At 44.8% G+C, this 22,332-nt stretch overlaps 1 protein-coding gene and 2 long non-coding RNA genes across 10 annotated transcripts in view; 2 read left to right on the forward strand and 1 right to left on the reverse strand.

The window, feature by feature from the left end:
- Positions 1-13,576, forward strand: part of TPRKB (TP53RK binding protein) — a 22,450-nt gene extending 8,874 nt beyond the window's left edge. The window contains exons 5-9 of one of the 8 annotated variants that reach the window (XR_014223820.1): positions 2,010-2,134; positions 7,686-7,933; positions 8,922-9,941; positions 11,367-12,046; positions 13,374-13,576. The gene's annotated coding sequence lies outside the window, so the exon portion shown is untranslated. Of the gene's footprint in view, positions 1-2,009; positions 2,135-7,685; positions 7,934-8,921; positions 9,942-11,366; positions 13,189-13,373 lie in introns of those variants that run through there. The other 7 variants (XR_014223821.1, XR_014223822.1, XR_014223824.1 and 4 more) reach the window with 7 other exon arrangements.
- On the reverse strand, positions 9,927-15,825 carry LOC309541744. The gene is made up of 3 exons (XR_014223868.1): positions 15,588-15,825; positions 11,360-15,256; positions 9,927-10,394 (listed from the first exon to the last, which is right to left on the reverse strand). It is a non-coding gene; the product is annotated as an uncharacterized lncRNA (long non-coding RNA).
- A 1,804-nt stretch (positions 15,826-17,629) lies between these two features.
- Positions 17,630-20,381, forward strand: LOC309541752. Its single transcript, XR_014223884.1, has 2 exons — positions 17,630-18,788; positions 18,976-20,381. It is a non-coding gene; the product is annotated as an uncharacterized lncRNA (long non-coding RNA).
- Positions 20,382-22,332: the final 1,951 nt, after the last annotated feature.

A 22,332-nucleotide genomic window follows, 5' to 3' on the forward strand; every position in this document is an offset into this window, starting at 1 on the left:
CTCACCGTGATCAACTCCCATCCAGAAACCTATGTCACTACTGTGGAAGGACGTGTGGATCCAGGATTGACCTCCACAGTCACTTACGGACTCACTGTTCAAACCATGTTCATGGAAGGCAATCTTACTCAGCTACGAGTGATCGCCAAAGAAGAAAATACATTACCATAAAAAAAAAACTTGCCCACAATAGGACTGTTGAAGCCATAGTCTAAAATTGCCAAATTGTGCCACTGAGCAGAGAGGCTGATGCTGCTGTACTCTTTCTTAAAGCAGTTCCTGAATCTGCAGTATTTATCAGTACAGAACCTGGAACTAACTTTGTAGGGATTTGAATATCTGTGGTGTGATCCATATAGGCAGTCTTGGCTTAAGTGTGGTCCATCTGGTGCTGTTCCTCTTAAGTATTAAGAGCTTAAGATGAGCAGCTCGATCGGGGCCAAAAGCCCATCTGGAACAGCATCCTTTTCTCACAGTGGCCAAACACTGGCCAATTACAGGAAGTCCGCCAGCAGGACTTAAGACAACAGCGCACTCCTTGCTTATGATCCTCAGTATTCATGCTGCTTCCTTAAACTGTTTCCCTATCTGCAATATTCTCTTCATTAGAATAAACCCTTATCACCATCCAGGATTACAACTGCTATCATCCCTGATCATTGGACTTGTGGTTGGGGCTTATGGAAGCTGTAGTGCAAGGTTACAAGTTCCTCATTCCTGTTTTAAGGTATTTTTTCCAAGGCTGAAACAAAAGCATTTAGTGCCTTAAACCAATACAGTGGTACCTCGGGTTACATACGCTTCAGGTTACAGACTCCGCTAACCCAGAAATATTACCTTGGGTTAAGAACTTTGCTTCAGGATGAGAACAGAAATCCTGTTCCGGTGGAGCGGCAGCGGCAAGCCCCATTAGCTAAAGTGGTGCTTCAGGTTAAGAACAGTTTCGTGTTAAGAACGGACCACCGGAACGAATTAAGTATGTAACCAGAGGTACCACTGTACTCAGAATTAAGATGGAGGATTTTAACTTCCTTTGCTGCTGTATAGATGTATATTACAAAAAATCATCTGAATGTTACAAGGGAGGAGCATTAAGAGGAGTTTAGGATATACAGTTGTACCTTGGTTGTTGAACGCCTTGGTACTTGTACATTTCGGATCCCAAATGATCGAAACCCGGAAGTGGGTCTTCCAGATTTCGAAGGGGTTTTTTTGGAAGCCCAACATCTAATGCGGCTTCCGCTATTGTTTCCAGCGCGCCTGCACAATCGGAAACTGTGCCTTGGTTTCCAAACATTTCGGAAGTCGGGCGGCCTTCTGGAACACATTCTGTTTGAAAACCAAGGTACGACTGTATAATTCATATCTTTTGTAGCTTATAGATTCTGAGAATGTCAGTCTGTGCAACTTGGACAGTGTGCTGAGTCTTCATTTTTCTCCCATAGTTGTACAAGAAGCTAAGGGTAAACAGATTTGCATATGCTGTAGTATTTTGATAGAGAATGTCCTCTCATACTTGGCCTTAATACCAAGTTTGCTCCTGGAATGTGATAGTATTTTAACTAGATAGATCTGATGCACAGGTTTTTTTACAATGACATCAGCAAAATGGCCCAGAGATCATTTAAGCTTTGGATCCAACACTTTATAATGTATACAGTGCTTGTATTTTGATTAACAAGGGAAAGTTAGACATCTTTCGTATATTCCTAGGAAGTTAGGTTGTTTTGAAATCAGAAAGGCAGCTGTATATGCAACAAAACCCACATGCTTGTACAAATCATAACAAGATGATGATCTGCAGATGCTTCTTCTCAGAGGGTATTAGAAAGCTGGAAAGGACCTAAATTTTGGGCTACCATTTAGTACCCTACCCTCCATTAACCCCTGTTGCATCCCCCACCCTGCAAAAATCAAGCCTGCCCAAGTCTGGCCACACAGCAAAGATGCACATTGTACAATAATTGCTCCCAACAACTTTTGCAATGGGCTGTGCTTACACACCACAGGAAAAGAGAAAAAAACCACGAGGACACTTGCCAGTCTGGCCCAATGAAAAATGCCATCTTTGTTTGCCTGAAAGGAAATATTGGAGCTTGAATGCAAGCAAACACCTTCCACCAGTGGTCTCAAGGTAAATTCACCTGGTTATTAAATGCCCCCTTGCCCCTGATTATTACTGTTTCTGGTGTCCCAGGAAAAATGGAAGGGAGCACATGTTAGCTCTTTTAGTGGTGTAAGTAACTGGCAGCTTGCACACATTTAACTTGGGCACATTCAGCTTTATGCACTTGGCAGATAGATATATATTTCAATATAGATATATATAGAACCCAATGAGTTTCTACTATACACCATTTGGGCATTATGCGATATCCCCAAAACGTAATCCCAGCATAAGCCAAGAGTCACCTGTATTCATTATACAGCAGTGTTATGTGTTTATTTGCATATAAGCGCTGAAATAGGCCTGGCTCCAGCCTCCATATGAACACAGCAGCTGTGAGTGCTATTCAGTTTGCGCATGCCCCTTGATCCTACCACAGTTCATCTGTTCCATTCAGGGACGCTTTCATGGCACTGATCAGGGAAAGGATAGGGCTTGCTGGTCTCTCTGGCATTCTCTCAGCTTTGAGGTCATGAGGAATGTGAAGCCAGTCACAAGCCAGCCATAGTATTCATAGAATCATAGAGTTGGAAGAGACCACAAGGGCCATCGAGTCCAACCCCCTGCCAAGCAGGAAACACCATCAGAGCACTCCTGACATATGGTTGTCAAGCCTCTGCTTAAAGACCTCCAAAGTGGGAGACTCCACCACACTCCTTGGCAGCAAATTCCACTGTCGAACAGCTCTTACTGTCAGGAAGTTCTTCCTAATGTTTAGGTGGAATCTTCTTTCTTGTAGTTTGGATCCATTGCTCCGTGTCCGCTTCTCTGGAGCAGCAGAAAACAACCTTTCTCCCTCCTCTATGTGACATCCTTTTATATATTTGAACATGGCTATCATATCACCCCTTAACCTCCTCTTCTCCAGGCTAAACATGCCCAGCTCCCTTAGCCGTTCCTCATAAGGCATCGTTTCCAGGCCTTTGACCATTTTGGTTGCCCTCCTCTGGACACGTTCCAGTTTGTCAGTGTCCTTCTTGAATTGTGGTGCCCAGAACTGGACACAGTACTCCAGGTGAGGTCTGACCAGAGCAGAATACAGTGGCATTATTACTTCCCTTGATCTAGATGCTATACTCCTATTGATGCAGCCCAGAATTGCATTGGCTTTTTTAGCTGCCGCGTCACACTGTTGGCTCATGTCAAGTTTGTGGTCAACCAAGACTCCTAGATCCTTTTCACATGTACTGCTCTCAAGCCAGGTGTCACCCATCTTGTATTTGTGCCTCTCATTTTTTTTGCCCAAGTGCAATACTTTACATTTCTCCCTGTTAAAATTCATCTTGTTTGTTTTTGCCCAGTTCTCTAATCTGTCAAGGTCGTTTTGAAGTGTGATCCTGTCCTCTGGGGTGTTAGCCACCCCTCCCAGTTTGGTGTCATCTGCAAATTTGATCAGGATGCCCTTGAGTCCATCATCCAAGTCGTTGATAAAGATGTTGAATAAGACCGGGCCCAAGACAGAACCCTGTGGCACCCCACTAGTCACTCTTCTCCAGGATGAAGAGGAACCATTGATGAGCACCCTTTGGGTTCGGTCAGTCAGCCAGTTACAAATCCACTGAGTGGTAGCATAGTCAAGACCGCATTTTACCAGCTTCTTTACAAGAATATCATGGGGCACCTTGTCAAATGCCTTGCTGAAATCAAGGTAGGCTACATCCACTGCGTTCCCTTCATCTACCAGGCTTGTAATTCTGTCAAAAAACGAGATCAGGTTAGTCTGACATGACTTATTTTTCAGAAATCCATGCTGACTATTGGTGATCACAGCATTCCTTTCTAGGTGCTCACAGACTGTTTGCTTAATGATCTGCTCCAGAATCTTCCCTGCTATTGATGTCAGACTGACTGGGCGGTAATTATTTGGGTCCTCTCTTTTCCCCTTTTTGAAAATAGGGACAACATTTGCCCTCCTCCAGTCTGCCGGGACTTCGCCTGTTCTCCAGGAATTCTCAAAGATGACTGCCAGTGGTTCTGAGATCACATCTGCCAGTTCTTTTAATACTCTTGGATGCAGTTCATCTGGCCCTGGAGACTTGAATACATCTAAACTAGCCAAATATTCTTGTACTATCTCCTTAGTTATTCTGGGCTGTGTTTCCTTTGCTGAATCATTTGCTCCAAATTCTTCAGGTCGGGCATTGTTTTCTTTATTGGAGAAGACTGAGGCAAAGAAGGCATTGAGGAGTTCAGCCCTTTCTGTGTCCCCTGTTTGCATTTCACCATCTTCTCCTCTGAGTGACCCCACTGTTTCTTTGTTCTTCCTTTTGCTACGAACATACCCATAAAAGCCTTTTTTGTTGCTTTTAACCTCTCTAGCAAGCCTGAGTTCATTCTGTGCTTTAGCTTTTCTGACTTTGTGTCTACACGTGCTGGCTATTTGTTTGAATTCCTCTTTGGTGGTTTCCCCCCTTTTCCATTTTTTGTACACATCCTTTTTTAATCTTAATTCAGTTAAAAGTTCTTTAGATAGCCACCCTGGCTTCTTTAGGCACCTTCCATGTTTCCGTCTCATTGGTATTGCCTGACGTTGTGCTTTTACTATCTCCCTCTTAACAAACTCCCAGCCATCATGAATTCCCTTTCCTTTTAGTATTGCTGTCCATGGGATCTCACCCAGCACTTCCCTAAGTTTTATGAAGTCGGCTTTCTTAAAGTCAAGAAATTGAGTCCTAGTATGCTTGGCTGCTCCTTTCCGCTGTATAGTAAACTTCAGAAGAGCATGATCACTCGCGCCTAATGATCCTTCCACATCCACCCCACTAACCAGGTCATCAACATTGGTTAGGACCAGATCTAAAATGGCTGTTCCTCTTGTTGCTTCTCCCACTTTCTGGACAATGAAGTTGTCTGCAAGGCCAGTGAGGAATCTGTTTGACCTTATGCTCTTGGCTGAGTTTGACGTCCAACAAATATCCGGGTAATTGAAGTCCCCCATTACTACTATCTCCCTTCCTTTTGCATGCTTGGCCATCTGTTCCAGGAAGGCATCATCTATGTCCTCCGTTTGGCTTGGGGATCTATAGTAAACTCCCACAATGAGGTCTCTGTTATTCTTCTCTCCCTTAATTTTGACCCAAATGCTCTCACTTTGGCTTTGAGGTTCTAAATCTTGGATCTCTTCACAGGTATACACATCCCTGACATATAACGCCACTCCTCCTCCTTTTTTGTCTGGTCTGTTTCTCTGAAATAGATTGTATCCCCCCATTATTACATTCCAATCGTGGGACTTATCCCACCAGGTTTCAGTGATGCCTATTATGTCATATTTAGTTTGCTGTACCAAGAGCTCAAGCTCATCTTGTTTATTTCCCATGCTTTGCGCATTAGTGTACAGACATTGAAGTCCATTAATCATTCCCCCGTGTCTCTTATTTAAGGATTTTTTCCTCCCACCACTAGGTCCACGTGCTGTTTGCTCCATTTGGTCTATGACATTTGGATGATCATCTTCATTAATTGATAGACTCCTACCTTCAGGAGCACTGTCTCCCTCCCCCACATTAGTCAGTTTAAAGCCCTCCTGATGAGGTTTCTGAGATTTTTGGCAAAAACATTTCTCCCAACCGTTGTGAGGTGCAGCCCATCACTTGCCAGAAGTCCATCTTCAAGAAACTGCAGTCCGTGATCTAAGAATCCAAACCGTTCCTGTTTACACCATTTGCGAAGCCAGCTGTTCACTTCCACTATTTTCCCCTCTCTCCCTGGGCCACGTCGTTCAACTGGGGAGGACAGACAAGATGACAATTTGTGCATTTAGTTGCTTCAATTTCCTGCCGAGAGCCTCGTAGTCTCTCGTAGATCAGGGTTTCCAACAGCTTGGATCTCCAGCTGTTTTTGGACTACAGTTCCCATCATCCGTGGTCCTGCTGGCAAGGGATGATGGGGAGTTGTAGTCCAAAATCAGCTGGAGACCCAAGTTTGCAAAACCCTGTATTCGATGGAGGAGTAAACAGAAGGAAGATTAACTGACATGTTGCAGAGATGGTAAAAGTCATCATTTGAATGAATTTGGCAAAAGGGATTGAGAAATTTAGAATCTGTCCTAATATTAAGGTGTCAAGATATTTTGTCAAACAGATAAAACTCTGGCCCTATTATAAGCTTCCCTTGCCCTCTAACCATTGGAAATATTAGTGGGAGCTGGAATTGAACAATACCTAGAAAGCCATATGCTCCCCATCTCTGTCCTGTAAGATCTCGTACCCTGTTCTTTATTCGTTAAAGATTGCTGGTTTAACCTTAATACAATAAACATATTACATTAGGTACATTCAATGCTAGACCAGGAACTAATGGCTCCTCTTTTTCCTGGATTGCAGCACACTATACAGTAGTTTGCAGTTACATCCAAACTAACATGGACGGTGAACCATAATTGCAGACTTGGGTTTAAATGTGGTTTCCAAGGGAAATACAAACCACCATTTACTACTTAGGGGCGATGTTTTGTGAGGGTTTGCTGCTGAGATCACACTCCAAATTTAATAATAATAATAATAATAATAATAATAATAATAATACAAAATTTATACCCACCCTTCCTGGTTCAGAAAACTGGGCTCAGGGCGGCTAACAACAAATTTAAAACACTTAATTGTGATACAACAAAAAACAGCATAAAATACAATATAAAAGCGTGAATAACAATAAATTCAAAGTTCAAAAATCAATTTGGAAGGAAATCCATCCAATAAACATTAGATGGTCACCAGGGCTAGCTGGTTAAGTTAGCCCTATTTGGGCCAGCGAGGAGGCCAGGGGAGAATTAGATACGGGGTCCCAGAGCAGGTAATCTTCATAAAAAGGGGAGGGGGAGGGAAAAGAGAGGAATAAAAGATCAGGCTAAATTCAAATTGAAATCCAGGCAGAATAGCTCGGTCTTACAGGCCCTGCAGAAGGAGGTTAAATCCTGCAGGGCCCTAGTCTCATGGGACAGAGCATTCCACCAGGTCAGAGCCATCACTAAAAAGGCCCTGGCCCTAGTGGAGAATAGTCTGACTTCCTTAGGGCCCGGGACCTCTAAACTATGGTTATTCATGGACCTTAAGGTCCTCTGTGGGGCATACCAGGAGAGGCGGTCCCATAAATATCACAACTTTGCCCCTTTAGGCTCCTTCAGGCAGGAGGGTGTGATAAAAATCTAACAATACTAATAATAATACTAATAACAATAACTTTGAAGAGCAGAAGCCCTAAATTTGACTTATGAGGAGAGTAACTTGGTATTTAAATGGAGAGCTGGTCTAGGAAAGATGTTCATTTATGAGTGTTCCCTAATTAGGAATCGTGTAGTGATCGGTTCTTAAAATAAAAGTCACTTAATTATTTGGCAAGCCTAGCAGCCTTCCCCTAAGCTCCTGTGTTTGCAAAACTTAAAAGAAACAATACATTAACGCTAGAAGATAATTCTTGCAAATTGGGACCCCATGCTAAAGATTATGCTAGCTGCAATATTTTCCTTTGAAAGGGATTGGAAGAAATGGTAGTGCCAACAATTTCGTTGCTTTCACAGGTTTTCAGGATAATCTGTCTTTTCAAAAGCTGGACCGGTGTGGGGGTGTGGGATCTGTAGGATAATATCTAGAGCTGGAAGAGGGAAGGATCTGAAGCTTCTGAAACAACACTTCAGCAGTATTATCATGGAAAATTAAAGGCTTGTTTTCATTGCCTGACAAAGCAAATGGCACATGGAATATATCATCCAACTTGTTGGCTGGAGAGCAGACACTATTTTTGGTAGTTTGAACTAACGGCAAGCAGGTACGTTTCAAGTCATATCCTTTTTTGAACATGTGTGAAAAATCACTCCAGCCCAGTTAACATAAACAGAAGGGATTGTAAAAATGTTCCTTTTCACCGCTTGTGCCCCTAGAGTTGAAACACACCAACAATACCTTAGGGTTTGCATAAATGTTTTTGCTGCCCTTTAAGTAACACACCAGCTATACTTTGCTCCTTTGTTAAAAGGATGCTGTCAAGAGAGCTGTGCGGATCATTTTATCCTTCTAAAGGGAAAATAACTTTTATTGCTTTAAATCTGAGCTGATGGTATCTGAGGCAGTGGTACCAAACTGTCCGCCTGTAACGAATACTTTTCACATCGCCTTATCTGCTGATGAATGCCTATATTTTGGCAGAAAATCCATCCTGGGGTTTTCCGGATGTCTTGGGCCACAGCTCTCCCAACTGCCTCAGCCAGCATGCCAAATGGTCAGCAATGGTGGGAGTGGCAGTTGTTTAGCACCTAGGGAAAGCCTGTGGGGAGTGAGGGAAAATGTTGTTTTCTCCTTTCTCACAACTGACCCCCTCGTGCAGGGCTACAGGGCTCTTCTCCCAGGGGGGCTGGAGCTATAAACAGGAGCTGTCCTCTTGGGGGTTTGTGATCCACGGCAATATTTTATTTCAGGTCTCACGCAGATCTTCAGGTTTATATCCCCTATTGTTATTGACATAAGTCTATACGGTGCAGCCAGCCCCCACAAATTAAAATGAGAGGCAATAAACGAAGTGTTGACCTTCTAGGAAAGAAGCAGCATTACAGTCATAGCATATTTAAACATAACCTTTATCACAGAAGCTCGGTGCTTTGGTAATGTTAATTAATTCACCTCTCCAAAAACCCATCAAGACGAGCAAGTATTACACATTCACGTTACAGATAAAATAGAGAGGTTAAGGGCTTTCTAAATGCCAGCTACTGAGTCAGCAGCACAACTGATATGTAGATGCAACTTTGCCTTTCCCACAGCACCAAAGTCTTCGTCTACAGAACTGAGTGCATAAGTCTAAATGCAGCACCTTGTGGAAACTAAGCAAGTCTGGATCTCATCTACATCTGGGTGAGGAACTACAAATATATGGACTTGAGCTCTCCTTGCGTTATTCTCCTCTTCATTTGTGCTCCTGCTCTCACATCATGCAAGGGGATCAGATAATAATATCAGTGGTACTCAGTAGCAGGTGTAACTAACCTGGTTCCCTCCAGATATGTTTGACTACAGCTCCCAGCAGGCCTAGTTAGCATTGCCAACAGGTACTCAGGGATGATGGGAGTTGTAGTCCACAACAATCGAAGAGTTTTATGATGGTTACCCTTGTTCAATAGCATCACTGGAATTTGTTCATGATGTTTGGGCCTGATGGGTGATCTCTTCTGTTCCACACTGCGTGCACACCCCACAAGAGATGGAACAGTTCTAACTGAAAGACGCTGTGCATTATGCACACACACTTTCAACATGCCCAGGGGTCGCCTGAACAACTTAGCTGCCCTATAGATACCTAATGAAATGTTCTTTCCTATGGCTCAATGCATGTGTGGTTTGTTCAGCAAATTGCTTGGGTATGGAGGAAGAAGACTGTCTAATTTCTGTGGTGTGAGGTGGGGTGGGTGTGTTCCACTAAGGCAGAGATTCACATGGTCTATGTGCTGTGCCCAGAGAGAGCCTTATTTGCACCTGCAACTTGCAGCCAAAGCATCACACAATGAATTAAACTATAACAACATCAAGTCTAGTTCTCTATTACCATTGTGTAGCAGGAAGAGCAGTCACATCCTTGTTGCCATTGTCCTATTTTAGGGATTGACCGAATGTTGACGTGAGTTATTAGATAATGAACCAGATCCACTGAGATCCAATGATATGATTAACCACTCCACTCTTTCTGGATGACCCTGCCCAAGTTCGGTGCTACGAAACTGGGAACCTGTTAAATCAAAGAAGAAATTACACCAAGCGAAAACACTGACCCAGCCTTCTTAAAATAGGTATATTTTATATTTATATTTTACATTTACAGGATTTACAAAAGCTGCATCATTTTATGATCATCATTATACAAAGCAGTCTCGAAAGAATCATCACTTTGCATTCTTTTCTCTCTTGAATTTTGAGCGTTGCCAGAAAGAGGGGCAGAGAGAGACTTTGCATCCATCAGCAATTGTCCTTCCATAACAGTTCCGGTGTGTATAAGTCGAGCATTTTGCCCTTCCTGTCCCTCTGAGCTTTTGATATCGAACGTCGTCCTTCAGCATGCTCAGAAATCTTTCCTGGCCCAGACTCCCCAAATTGCAATTAGGATGACCATGACAATGAGTGTGTAGAGTGTACCGACGGCAGTTTGCTCATTTCGACACCGCTGTTTGCACCCACAAGAATTCTGCACTGCCTCTCCGGTGGTAGCAGCAGGTTTTGGCCTGTGAGCACGAAGGCAGTGTATTCTGCCAAAAGAAAAAAAGAAACAATAGATTTAGCCTGTTGCCACTACTAACGTTTAAGGTGTTATTTTACAGAGAGTCTCTCCTAGCCCTACCTAAAGATGCTAAAGATTAAAGCCTAAGCCTAATCTTCCGCATGCAAAGTAGATGCTCTCTTACAAAGCTATGGCCCTTCCTTCCCCCAGGAAGTGTCCTAATTGTGCTACTTGTGTCTTAACAATGTTGTATGAAGAAACCCTTAGTTCTTTCCATTGCAAAACCAAACCACCGTTTCAGCAGCCTCATTATTTATCCCCTAGTAGGTCTTTCATCACAGTAGTCTGAAGCTGCAGATAAAATATAGCACCATCCCGATCTTATGGAATTTGTAGCCCGGTTGCAGCTGGAATCCAATATGGGTATGACTTTCAGATATCCTCATACCTTAGGAATTTGTCTGTACCTACCTACTGGCGTTTATTTACCAAAGCCAGACTAAACGTATTTCCCTCGGAAGTTCTAAATGGCAGACTGAGAGGCATCCCCTATCAGAATAGGCTTTGTTTATGTTCCCAGGACGTTGATTGCATGAAACAGATCCTTCTGTATTGTGGGTAATATGAGCAAGCAAGGGATCAACTGAGTCTGAGTAAACCCTCATTGGCAAATTTGCAGGGAAAATCCAAAGCCTCCCATATTAAATATATTTTGGAAGACAGGTCAGATGATAGTACACTGGCCGTGGCAAAGTTTCTTTCAGAGGTTATAAGAAACAAAGATCACTATGCCCTAGATAAAACAAAATGACTGCCTTGGTTTCTTCCTTCTGTCTGTCTGGTCATTTTAACCATATCTAGTTTTGAAATTGGTGGGACCGCAATAAAGTTTTGATTATATAGCACCAGCTTCCATAATATTTGCCTGTCGTGATGGAAAACTCTGCATGACATGCTCTCCTGCTTTCCCTTTTACCAACGTGTTTCACCTACCTTCTAGAGGCATGCATTCCTTTTCCTTGGTGGATTGCTCTTGCAACTCTTCCCTGAAAGCACGAAACCAGCCGAGATCCCGTCAATCAGTGACCTGAAAGCCCTCAGTCAGTAGCAGTGATGCTGACTTTGCACAGCTGAAAGAGGAGCAGAGAATTGAGATCCTCCGGGATACAACTTTGGAGCTGCTGCTGCTGCAAGTCATAAACTAACTAAACCAATAGCACATTCTCTCCCCTCGCTGACTGCTTGGGCCTTTATAAACAGAAGCAGCTAAGTCTCTGCCAAATGTGGAGCAATGAAAGAAGCCCTCCCTGTTTGTAGCATGCGCGTGTGCAAAAGGGAGGTGTGCGAGGAGTGGGGGAGACACTTGGCTGACAAAATAGACCGCTCTGTTTTCAAGCCAGCCCTTATGCGGGACACAGACACCTTTCCACGATTCTTCTCTTGCGATACGAGCATGGGAATTTCTCAAACAGATCTCACGGGTACCCCAAGGGCTCGCAATAGCCAGTCTGAGCGGGAGGCTTATTGAAAGTCACTTCTCGGAAGTTAACTTTGGATTCTGCACAATGACACGTTTCTGCTGGCATTGCACCACTTTGAACGACAGGTGTGTGCCCCTAAATCAGGGTGGGCAACCTAAGGCCCTTCTCAATCCGGCCCGCAGATGGTCTGGGAACCAGCGTGTTTTTACATGAGTAGAATGTGTGCTTTTATTTAAAATGCATCTCTGGGTTGTTTGTGGGGCATAGGAATTTGTTCATTTATTTTTTCCCCAAAATATAGTCTGGCCCCCCACAAGGTCTGAGGGACAGTGGACCAGCCCGTGGCTGAAAAACGTTGCTGACCCTGCCCTAAATAAACAAACTCCAGCAGTCCCTCCTCAGTCCTCACACAGTACATGGCCCAACGAACATGTACGGCTTTATACCAGCAGGTTTAGAATAAAAGGAGTACGGTTTCCTACATTACCTGCTCAGATCTTTAGTACAGTAAGGCTTCTTTATTTAAATCAGGCGTATACAAGTTGCGACCTACCAATCTGATACCCGCCAACATTTATCCGATGAAAATAGGGACATCCAATTCAATAATAATAATAATAATAATAATAATAATAATAATAATTTATTTATACCTAACTGGGTTGCCTCAATCACTCTGGGCAGCTTCTAAAAGATATAAAAACATAATAAAATATTAAACATCAAAAAAACTTCCCTCTACAGGGCTGCCTTCAGATGTCTTCTAAAGGCTGTATCTCCTTGGCTCAGGGGTTGCAGAACTTCATACCCTCCAACAATTCTCTGATAAAAATAGGGACGTCCTAAGGAAAAGCAGGACATTCCAGGATCAAATCAGAAACCAGGACAGCTTCTGTAAATCCGGGACTGTTCTTGGAAAACAGGAACACATGGAGGGCCACCTTCCTAGTTCCTTCATCCTGTACTTTCTAAATTTTCAGTGTGAAAATCCAGCTATTCTGGCTGGCCAAAGATAGGAGAGAGAACAGAAGAGGGAGAGCGACATCAGAGACAGCGCTTTCACTCAAATCTTTTTCTGAGGGTGGGGAACGTATGTCAAGTTTGCCTCTCCGCTGCCAAAAGCAAAAATAGAAAGATGGATTTTCTTCCTCTCCAACAGAAGTTCAAAAGCCATTGTTATGCTCTTTGTCATAGTTTTTCTTGGCTTGTGCAAATGTGAGCCGTTAGCTCTGACACATTTTGAAAAGCCCTGGCATTTCTGTAGCATACATTTTCTGAGCCAAAACAAATTATACTTCACCCACAGCTAATAATGTGAATAGGAGCAGCCATCAAGAGATTTTTTTTTTTTAAATGTAAACAAACAAACAAAAACTGGTGTCAAGGGTCTTTATGGCTTGAAATTTATGGAGAAACTTTAAAATGATTCACACAACCTATAAAAAGCACTGTGCATTTAAACTCTAAGTGAGACTTGCCTGGAAAACTTTCATGAAAGCAATCCATCATCTGCTCTTCTTTTCTAGCGCTCGTAAGTGGAAAAGGAATCGTAAAAACCAACAGTAAAAATCCGGAGAAGGTTGCAGAAATGGAACCGAGGTCCCAAGATGAAACTGATAAGATATTTATGAAATCATCTCCAGTCATATTATTCCTAATTGCAATGTATGAAACAGGACAAATTGTGCTATGGCTTCAGTGACGCACTAAACATGCTTCATCGTTCCGGACTGAGAACCAGAATAAGTTTCGTGACTAAATTTATGGGCTGAAAGCTCATAGTTGAAAGCTCGGTCCAGCCCCAAATTTGCTAGATGGCCTTATGAGAGCCTTTACCTTAGCCTTGCGCCCCTTGCTTCATGTACAATGCTGGAATAACAGTCAAATCTGTACTTAGAGCACATGATTTGCCCCAGTTCAGATCCAAGGTGCCGCAGGCTAGCTTAGCTCCTTCTCACCCACAGAAATCCCTGTTTTGGGGATTGCTGTTGGCGGCTGCCACCAGGGACCCCGTTCCCACACATTCAGCAAGTGGAACAGTGGAGCACAACACTGGCATCACAGAGGGCAGCAGAGCAGGGCCCTAATTCAGGGCCAGGCCTCCCAAGAGGCAAGGTGAGGCCTCAGGTGGCATGATCTACAGGGGCAACAGATACCAATGTAGACCCTGGACAGTTATCTTTCCATAAGGACCGACACTGATGCCGAATTCCAGCATTGGCTCAGCTCTGCGAGTGCAGCTTTCTCCCGATTGAAGTGCAGAGTGTTTGAGGACTGGGACATTTGCAGGGAAACCAAAATGCTTGTTTACAAAGCTGTTGTACTACCAACCTTACTGTATGCTTGTGAAACATGGACCACTTATAAACGCCAGCTCCAACTGCTCGAAAGATTCCATCAATGGTGTCTCTGAAATTTTTTACAAATCACTTAGGAAGACAGGCGAACTTATTACCAGTGTACTGGAAGAAGCAAAGATCACCAGTGTCAAAGCACTTTGTTGGACTGGTCGTGTTGTTCGGATGCCTGATTATTGTCTTCCAAAGCAACGACTCTATTCTGAACTTAAAAGTGGAAAGCGTAATGCTGGTGGTCAACAAAAGAGGTTTAAAGACTGTCTCAAGGCAAATCTTTAAATACGGTAATATAATGGTAGTATAAACACCAACAATTGGGAAACACTTGCCTGCAAGTGCTCCAATTGGAGAACAGCCTTTACCAAACGTGTCATGGGCTTTGAAGGCACTTGAACTCAGGACGCAAGGGAACCAATGTCCCCACTGTGGAAGGACGTGTGGATCCAGAATTGGCCTCCACAGTCACTTACGGACTCATTGTTAAAACCGTGTTTATGGAAGACAATCTTACTTGGCTATGAGGGATCGCCAAAGAAGAAGAGGTGTTGTGCTATCCCTGGACTGCAGATTCCTTCCCTGCTTGTTTATATGGTGGATGAAATTTGGCAATGAGATACTAAGACCCTCCACATCATAAAGCCACTATGATACCAACTTATGATACATTCTGAGGTTTAGAGTTCTAAATAGACTTCATCCCCAAAAGGACTAATTTTTTTCGTTGTTTCCGGTTTCTTCCTGACACGGTAAGGGTGAGTCAGCAGTCAGCATTTGTCCCCGCCATTTTCACCTCTCTTCAATCCTTCCTCCCTCCTTCCCTGTCTTCATTCGCCTTCCTGCGTTTCTCTCCTCCCAACTCTCAAGGCAATCTTGCGTCGTCTTCCCTCTCCCTCTCTTGGTTCTTCTCAATCTCAATCTCATCACTCTCGTTCTCCCCTAACTCCCTTTTTCCGCGATAGGGTGTGCTCCACCATAGCAGAGCACCTTCCCTCGACCCGTCTCTGAGCGCAGCACACTAGAAGCTCATTTTAGGTCTTCAATAAGGAGGTCTTCTGGAAGAGAATGAAAAAGAAAGGTATAAGTTCTCCAAATCAAAGTCATTCTATATCTTCGGCAATGATGTCCTCTGGAAGAGAATGAAAAAGAGAGACTGAATTAATAGCCTTTCTCAACTAAGCATTCTAAACAATACCCAAACCCAAGGGTTCAGCCACCTCAGCTTTTGTAGCTGGAGTCAGTCAGGGCCCTGCCTACTGAGGTGAAGTGAAAAAGGCCTGCAAGGCACAGCAAATGCAGCAAGAAGGCCTGGGAGGTCTTTCCCGGGCATGAACCATAAAGCTACTAAGTGAAAAGTCCCAAGGTATGGAGATTACCGTAATTTACCTTCTTCAGGTGCTGGGCACATGTGCGGCAGCTGTTGTAGGGCTATTGCCTTCTGCAGAGGAAAGAGAAAGCTGGATGAGATGCCTTTGGTGAAACTACAAAACCCACCATTGACGGGTGCAAGAGAGCCCACAAGGAGGCCCAAGCCAGGAAAGACTGGCCTCCCTCAGGCTTGGGCCCCATCCCTTGCCCCAGAGGACCTCCATGGGCCCTGCAGCCTGTGGAAGGGCAGCCCTGCAGAGGTGGAAGGGCAGCACCAGGGAAGAGGGCAGGACATGCCTCTGGCATCATCCTGACACCCCAGGGACACGCCACATTATTTGCATTAGTTGCTTTGGGAGCCTTTTGGAGGGTGGGGGTGGAAGTATTCAGAGACTGCAGAACTGGGAACAAAGACCACAGTCAGCGGGCAGAGGGTCTGGGGGATCCAGTCCCTCCTCTTTTGCTCCCCCCAGTACTAACCTCAGGCTTCGGAAGAGTCTCGAAGAGCTTCGGCACAACTGCAACAAGAGAAGGACACGGGGACAGGTTAGTTCGTCCCTTTGCAGCTTCAAAGATTATTCTAATAATCTTCTCCTTGGTTCCCCTACTTCTACACTCCTACTACAGGGGTGGCAAACCCCAGGCCTTGGGTGCCAGTCTTGGCCTGCAGCCCCCCGAATGCGGCTCACAAGAGAATGTGGCCCTCTAGCTGACCGCTGTCCCCTAGCCCTGTCCTACCAGCTGCCTCTGCCTCCAGCTTCCACTAGAAATGCTTCCTCTCCTCTCTCAGTCAATAGCATCTTCATCAACCCCACAAAAGTGGCTGGCCACTGGGGTGGGTTTCCAGATGCTCGACCAGATGAACCTTGGGTTGGATCCAGCAGTCTGGCTCTTTTGGTTTTTTCTTACTAGCTTCCCCTCCCCCACAAATCCTAGACCCTGAGCTGCCACCCTAGCCTATTCCTGCCCTTCCAAAAATGGCGCGGGGGGAACTTCCTTACCTGGAGGCATAAGCTTCTTCTTGCAGTGGGGCCACTTTTCTGTTCTTTCTGAGGCGATGGCACCTCCTAGAGCATTGGGCACCCCCGATGGCACCCCTAGAAGGGCGAATCCCCCCATCATGATGGGCAGATGGCCCCTCCTCTGGGTGCCCGTCTTCTTTGATGTTCTGGCTTCCTCCGCCACTGGCCACAGGCTGTTCCTTGTGCTGGAGCGGGGCCACTTCATTGCTCCTTTCTGGCTGCATGAAGCTTCTCAGTCGCTTGAACCTAGAAGAGATGATGCAGAACAGAGATACATTTAGCCTAATAGAGAATTGACATCACATCCCTCCCAATTCCTTCCCTCTTTCTGCAATTGAATGAACTGTAGGACTTCATAACAGCTGCAGAGAGGCAGCCAAGAACATTCAGGGCTTGGAGAGAAAGGAGGTACCAGCTCCTGCCACTCCAGAACCGAGAGAGCCTGGCTACCATAGTTCAGGCCCTGATTGCTTCAAGACTAGATGCCATGCACTATACGTCGGGCTTCCCTTGTGTTTGACCTGGAAGCTGCAGTTAGTGCAGGATACTGCAGCATGATTGCTGACAGGAACGAGGCCTTGTCGACATTGTTTTACCCTCTTGTAAACCGCTTCGAGGTGTGAGATATATATATATACACAATGAAGTGGTATATAGATTTTATGAAACAGACATGAGAGAGATTTTTGCCCCATCGAATAGCAGAGCTTTGGGTCATTCATTAACATCAATGGGCATTTCTTCACATAACACTTAATTGGTTTGTGAAATTGGCAGCCAAAATATGCAAAGGACAACTGCCTTGCAAGGTTGGAAAGAGGGGGTCACACCTCTTCATGGAGGAGGAGGAGAGTATTTGCAGTTAAGATCTGAAATAGCTACAGTATGTAGAACTTCCAGGTTTAGAGGCAGTCTACCACCGAAGCCACCTGTTAGAGGACAATCCTTGTGGGCTTCCTAGAGACATCTGGTTGGCCGCTGGACCAGAGAGGCCTTTGCTCTCCTTTTCCTGCTATGCTAATCCCATGAGGGATTGCAACACTCCACCCTGAAGGAAAGAGAAGCATGCCAGCATTCAAAGGGTGCCTCTGCCTAGTCTTTGAAGGACAGCCCTGCCCAGAGAGGGAGGAGACTGCTAGGTGGGTCCTCCAAGCATCAAGGGGTCCAAGAAGATGAGCAGAACAACACTGGGCGGCCGAGAGAGGAAGGTGGTGGAGTCTTGCTTACAGACAGAGACCCACAGAAAGGGCTTGACGGAGAGATGGAAGATGGAGGCGGGGAGACATGTAGTAGTTAGAGTGCTGGACTAGGGGGACCTGGAAGACCAGGGTTCGAATCTTCATGAAGCTCACTGATTGACCTTCAGCCAGTCTTTTTTCCCTCAGCCTAGCTTACTTTGCAGGGTTGATGTGAGGGCAAAAACTGGTGGCGGGGAGAACCATGTATGCCCTCTTGAGCTCCTGGGAGGATGGCTGGCCTATGAATGTGAACAATGAATGTAATTGATGAGATGGGAGAGGAGAGGAAATAGGAAGGCAGGGAAAGAGTGTGGAGGAGCTGAGCTCTTCGGGAGAGGAGTGACTGGTCAAGACAATGTCAGGGGGCTGAGGATGTGCAGGGGATTCCAGGATCCCACCCCAGGAGGCATAGAGAAGGGGAAGAAATACTACTTACGCTCTGAACATGGTGTCCAAATCCAAATGCACTGCTTACCACCAAGAGCACCAAAAACTCTCTCTGTCTCTCCTCACTAACCCACAATGGACACCTGTATTTGGTGGGTTTTAAGGGAGAAGCAGGAGATGTCACAAAGGAGGGCAAGTCATTGTTACCGTGGCAACCCACCCACCTTGACCCTGGGCCAAACTTACCCCTCCTGATGTTTCTTCAGAACTTTGAAGCACCTGCTGTTCCGTCTGCAGGTGAATCTTCTCTTTTGGAGTTCATGTTTTTATATCGGATCATTCTTCATTCAGCCCCATTTCCAAAGGGAGACAATCCCAGCATCCCTTGAAATGCAGTAGAAGACTCCCAGGTCTAGGGGTGTCCATAGCACAGGATTAGACAATCCGCTTTGCCTTATCACCATCCTCATAGATGATCCTGGATGACATCTCCGGGTGGGGCAGAGAAGGTTCCCTGTCTGAAACCCGGGAGAGATGCTGCCGGTCAGTGTAGACGACGCTGAGGTGGATGGGTCAATGACTGACACTGTCCAAGGCAGTTTCCTATGAATATTCCTCTTAAGTCATTTACCCTGAAGACAAGAAAGCTAACTTCTCCACAAGACCAACAATCAATTTCTCCATTTAGAAGACAATATGGAAAAGTCCCAGTTTTATATACAGCAATGCAAGTACAAAAATCTTGAATATGAGAGGAAGCAAAATTCTGGCCTCTGTAATGAAGCAATAGGCAAAGGGTCCTGAAGCAGAGCAAGTTGGGGGGGGGGCATCTGTCAGGGACTCTTCACTGTGATTCCTGCATTGCAGGGGGTTGGGCTAGATGGCCTTTGGTGTGGCCCCCAGTTCCACGAGTCTGTAATTCTAGGTTTGTACTCTGTACTGGGTCCTGTTATATTTATGCAGCATCACATTTCTATATGCCTGCTTCAGTCCTTGGAGACCTAGTTCATTATCCCTTCAAAAGCATGTCTTTAATGTGGTACCTTGTTGAAGGTGCACACCTCATTCCTGGCATTTATCTACCCTGTGCACACTACAAACACATTTGCACTACAGACAACAACAATAACATAAACAAGCAGCAAACCACCAATCCTGCATTGAACATATATATAATATATAAAATTTTCATTAAAATTTCTGTTTTGCAATTTTGAATATTCATTTAAACAATCTTAAAATATCAGTAACTCCCCTCCTTCGCTTTCCTTGCTTCATTTTGCATAGCATAAATTCCTGCATCTTTTACATAAACTAAACTTTTCAGTATTCCATTACTGTATTACATCCATCAAAACTTATTTACATTGTTGAATTTATCTTAAAGCTGCCAACGTTTTCAAGTATACACAATTCCCCCCCATATATTCAATAAACATTGTCCAATCTTCTTTAAACATATGTTCTTCTTGTTCTTTTATTCTATATGTTAGGTCTGCAAACTGTGCATATTCCATCTGTTGAAGTTGCCATTCTTTCGTTAGATGTTAGCCCTGCCCTATAAATCTTATTGATTGGAATTCCGTTCCTCGGTTTTAAAAAACCCTGTTTATTTCCCCCCATTGTGTTCCCTGGGTGTAACCAGTGTGGGGTGATCTTGTGGGAATGGCCCAAAGGGCCACAATAAATGTGATAATGTGTTCCCCTGTAAATCCTTGAGTGTGCTTCTAATAGAGAAATTATGGTAGCCTGTTACTTTATGAAACTGATTATTTTTCAACATGTGTCACTCTCGTGGGAGCAGAAATACAGCTAATATGTAAATCACAAAGATACAGCACAAAGCTAGAACATAAGTTGCTCCATGATGCAAATGGCTACACGTGACACAGGTTCCCAACATGCACACTAGCACAATGTATTCCTGCAAGGTCATCGCAGAACACGGTGGGAATCCGAGCTTAGTCAGCAGAAACAGCCAATACTTATGCATATGATTGATCTATCAACTTAAATGAGGTAATGAAGTACAATTGGTGGAAATTGAAATGCTTTGTTTGAAACTTTATAAATACCACTGCCTGGACCACTGGGCGGGGTTGCAACTTTTGTGGAGCTATCCCATTGTAACCTATTGCTTTGCAATAAACAACATTGGATTTCTACCCTGCAGTCTCCTGAGTTTTCTTTATTGGCATAACGAAGGAGATAAGGCATTTTTTGCTTACAACAATCTGAGTGCGCATTTGTGTGTATGTGTGCATATGGGCCAATAAATCATGGCATATGCCCCCTACGCTCAGCAGACGGTACCACACTTCTAAAAGATAAAAAAGCTATTGCACTGCGCTGGAAAGAACATTACCAACATCTCTTTAACCACAACTTCCCCGTAGCTGCTGAGGTCCTCTCACAAATTTCACAAAAACAAGTTAGAGATGAGCTTGCGGTATCTCCAAATCTGGGAGAGTTGTGTACTGCTATTAACCAAATGAAAAACAACAAAGCCTGAACTTTAAAATGGAAAGCGTAATGCTGGTGGTCAACAAAAGAGGTTTAAAGACTGTCTCAAGGCAAATCTTAAAAATGTAGTATAAACACCAACAATTGGGAAACGCTTGCCTGCAAGCCATAGGCGCCGACTCCATGGGGCTTGAGGGGGCCTGAGCCCCCTCAAAAATTTTATTGGGGGGGCGGAGCCCCCCCAATAATCTCGGGCGCCCCTCCAGCAGAGCGCCGCGCTGGCTCTGCCTGTAGACGCTTGGCGCGTCCGCGGCTTTTATAGGGCGCCCGGCGCGCACCAGCTCGATAACGGGCACCGGCGCGGCGGGGGGCGCCGGGCGGGGGGCGGCCGGCCTGTCTCCTTGGCAACCCCATTGAGCAGCGCTGGCTCCCCCGGGAGGGCCATCCCCCCGCGCCGCCGATCGCCAACACCGCCGACGCTGTGGCTGCCCGAGCCCGAGCCAAAGCCCGAGCCAAAGCTCGAGCCGGAGCCAGAGCCCGAGCCCGTCAGTCAGGAAGGAAGGAAGGAGAGAGAAATGGGGAGGGAGACGAGGGAGGAAAATTGCGCGCAGGGTGAAGAAAGGAGAAGGGCGAACGAGACAGCTTCCAACCCAAAAAAGGGCTGGAAGACTCGGAGGATGCCTATGGCGACGTCGCCCACTTGTCATTGGCAGCGCAGCGGGCGCCCAGAGGGGCTGGGCACCGGCGCAGGGCCGCTCCGCAGCCGCGGAGGACAGCTGCGCGGCTAGCAAGGTGCGCCGCGTAGAGCGCGGCCCTTGTGTGGCCCGGTGGCCACGCAAGCTCGGGCGGGGACCCCCATGCGAATCTAAGACGGGAGAAGAGGGCAGAGCAAAGGGGGTCCCTTCCCCAACCTCCGGCTCTGAGACTTCCCTGCACCCCAGAAAAGCGAAAGGATTTTCTCTCTCTTTTTTTTTAATAAATATTTTATTAAGTTTTCAAATACAAAGTTAGAAACATACACTGAAGAAAAAAGTAAAAGAACAAGAAAAAGAAAAAAAGAAAAAGAAGAAAAGAAAACCAACCATTCAACACATTTTTTATATAACTAACTGGACTTCCTCGCATCTCCCTTACCCTGCATTCTTTATAATAAAGATATCAGCAAATTATTACCTTGTTTCGTACCTTATTTTGTACTTTTCAAATACTATACCTCTAAATTTAACATACTTTTCATCAGTTACTTATATCTTAAATTAAACATAGTATTACCTTAGATTTTGACCTTTTCTTACTTAAAATATAATTTCCTGTTTCCCAAATCTAATTGCTGAAGCTATAGTTTCCGAATCGTGTAAATTTTTAACATTCATACAACTTATATTGTTTTTGTAAATAGTCCTTAATTTTTTTCCAGTCCTCTTCCATTGTTTCTTCTCCCAAATCTCGGATTCTGCCAGTCATTTCAGCCAGTTCCATGTAGTCCATCAATTGCGTCTGCCACTCTTCCAGTGTGGGCAAATCTTGTGTCTTCCAATATTTTGCGATAAGTATTCTTGCTGCTGTAGTTGCATACATAAAGAAAGTTCTATCCTTCTTTAACCCTTTCTGGCCAACAATGCCCAAGAGGAAGGCCTCTGGTTTCTTGGGAAA

Source organism: Podarcis vaucheri (assembly GCF_965113315.1).
Source record: "Podarcis vaucheri genome assembly, chromosome: 10".
NCBI classification, from domain to species: Eukaryota; Metazoa; Chordata; class Lepidosauria; order Squamata; family Lacertidae; genus Podarcis; species Podarcis vaucheri.